The sequence below is a fragment of the Mesitornis unicolor genome, unplaced genomic scaffold (assembly GCF_000695765.1).
Source record: "Mesitornis unicolor isolate BGI_N332 unplaced genomic scaffold, ASM69576v1 scaffold35841, whole genome shotgun sequence".
Classification (NCBI taxonomy): Eukaryota; Metazoa; Chordata; class Aves; order Mesitornithiformes; family Mesitornithidae; genus Mesitornis; species Mesitornis unicolor.
Genome location: NW_010165050.1, coordinates 1 through 2,663, shown reverse-complemented (window position 1 = coordinate 2,663; position 2,663 = coordinate 1). Strand labels below are relative to the sequence as shown.

Genomic DNA, 2,663 nt, shown 5'->3' with positions numbered 1-2,663 from the left:
ATCGGCCAGAATTTTCTCATGACTATAACATGGTCACCCTCTTGCTGAAGATCAGCAATGGCAATGTGGTGAAGACAATATAGTTTGAGCCCTCCACCATAGTGCACAATGCCTGCCAGATGATCCATGAGCACGTGTCCAAGGCCCAGATGGGACAGCATAAGTCTGTGTTGGGGCTTACTGCTGTGCCAGGGCCACCCCAGCTTGGCTCCTTGCATTTCACTGGCTTCCCTTTCCTCTCTTGTCCCTGTGACTGTCTGGGTTTTCCCAGCCAGCACAGAGCAGTGGAGGGGGGTGGGGGGACCAAGGTCCAAGTCCTCCTGCATGGTTACGGCAAGGGGCTGAGCTCCTTGGGCTCCCTCCTTTGACACACCAGAAGAAATTTGGGGGCTTAGTAGGTAAGAAAACACACTTGGAAGTGAGATACTCATCAAACTCTTTGAGCCTGCTGTTCTTTCTATCTCTGCTCCTCTCTTCTACTTGCATTCATCACCACTAGCCAGGACTAGGTGGGTTTAAACAGTTGCAGGGGTCGTAGCGAGCATTAATAAACCATATAAGTTAATTTTTCCTTTCTTGGGGAATATATAGTCCTCTGTCAAGTCTGTCCCCCCTGGCAGCTCTCTGCCAGACTCCGTGCTGGTGTTCCATTGCCTTCCTAAGCTTTCTCAGCTCTAATATCTCACTGCTGCCACAAGGTTCAAAAGTAAGCTTATGGCACATGAGCTCCTGATGCAATTCATGCTCACATGGATGTGGCCTGTCCCTGGCGTGGACAGGGAGTCTGAAGTGCTGGGACATCGTCTTGGGGACCCTCCTGGGTCCCTGCTACCTCCTAAAGCAGCTCTGTCACAGAGGAGAGCCATGCATCAGGCAGGCAGCAAACAGGTCAGGAGTTGAGGGAAGAGAATGGGGAGAGCTACAACATCTGGGAGCTACAAATTCCTCATGGATGAAAGGAAATGCCTTCTGAATGCCCAGCTGGCCCATGGGACGCAGTGTGTCAGATCACAGCTCTCAGTTTCGAAGAGGGACTGGATTGTTTACGTGGATGCGGGGCTGTAACTTGGTTTGGAAGGAGCATTACATTTCCTGCTCCTGTGCACAAGCCAGCTTGCTTGTTAAAAAAAACAAACAAACAAAAAAAACAAGTGAAAAGTTTCAAAGGGAACTGCTTCTTCACAAGTTCCTTTTCAGTTGTTCACAGCTTTTGTTTTCCTATTGGTTCCTTGCAGCTTTTGTTTCTCTTTGCTCTCCTTTCCTGATGGCACTTGGGGGTCCCTTTTTGTGCTCCCCTGGTTTTTTGTGACCTTTGGACTTGGGGAGCTTCAGTGTAGGTTTCCAGCCCTGCTCTTGCTCTGTCTCCAGAAGTGCCTCTCCCTGCCCAAGCTATGGATCTGGGACAAGCTGTTCAGTTTTCAGTGCTTTAGAATTATCCTTTTAGAATGTGCTTTGAAAACAGCTTTTTTTATTATTTTAAAAAAGGCAAGCCTCAGTGATTTTTCTGCTTTCTGTTTAGTAGGATACTAACAGCAGTGATAGTCAGGCACAAGCAGGGTGCCTCAGGAATTTGTCCCTCCCCCACAGAGAGCTGCCAAGATGACTCATTATAAACTTAGCAGCCAGCCAAGACAGGCTGCGGCACGGGGTTGTTGGAAAGGTGGAGAAGGACCTTTCCCGGGGCAAAATCCCAAAGAAAGGGGTCTGGCAGGAGGCTGGGAAGGCTCTGGACTATTACATGCTTCACAACAGGGTAAGCATCCATCCCATGTCCTTCTAGCTGATACCTGCCTCAGCTCTGTGGTCAGACATGTCCACGGGGTGGGGGGTGCTGCGAGTCCCTGCCCTGCTGCCTTGTATCATGCCTGGATGTACCCCGTGTGTCCCCCACCATTTGCATCGGGGAGATGGGAGCTGTAGACACAGTGGCAGGATGCGGGCGCCCTGTGCCGGTGCTGCTGCTGAGAGCTGTGCTCTGCTGTACTTGCAGGACACTGTGGAGTACAAGAAGCAGCAGAGGCCCCTAAAGATCCACATGCTGGATGGAACAGTGAAAACAATGATGATAGATGGCTCCAAAACAGTCACAGACATGCTCATTAGGATCTATGCCTGAATCGGTGAGAGGAGGGGCAGGAGCAAGGGGGAGGAAAAGGAAAAGAAGTGGGGAGAGATGGCAGCATTTGGGGGGGGAGGGGTACCAGGGTACCAGCAGCAGCTCTACAGCAGATAGCCTGGCAGCGGGGATGTCTGAGGGGTGCATGATGCTGGGGAGGGGACACCGCTCTGCACCCCTGTGTTGCTCTGGGCTCTGTATTTGGCAGTGATGGTATGCTGAACTCGGTCCTCTACTCTCCTGCAGGCATCACCAACTATGATGAGTAATCATTTGTTTGGGAGATTATGGAAGAGAAGGAGGAGGAGGTTACTGGCACCCTCAAGAAGGACAAGGCCCTGCTGCGAGATGAGAAGAAGATGGAGAAGCTCAAGCAGAGTTGCACACAGATGATAAGTATACGTGCCTGCACATGCTGGGGATGGGGTCAGCCTGTGCCGAAGACAGTGGGGAGGAGAGTAGCCCCCTTTCCTGCAAGAAGAAGACCCAACAAGGGGAGTGGAAAGGACTGTGATGAAGGGACATGTGAAAAAGGGATTAAAGAAAT

General features: G+C 51.1%; 1 pseudogene; it reads left to right on the top strand.

Moving 5' to 3' along the window:
- The first annotated feature begins 29 nt into the window (after positions 1–29).
- Positions 30–2,630, top strand: LOC104548486 (annotated as a pseudogene).
- The last annotated feature ends 33 nt before the right edge of the window (positions 2,631–2,663 follow it).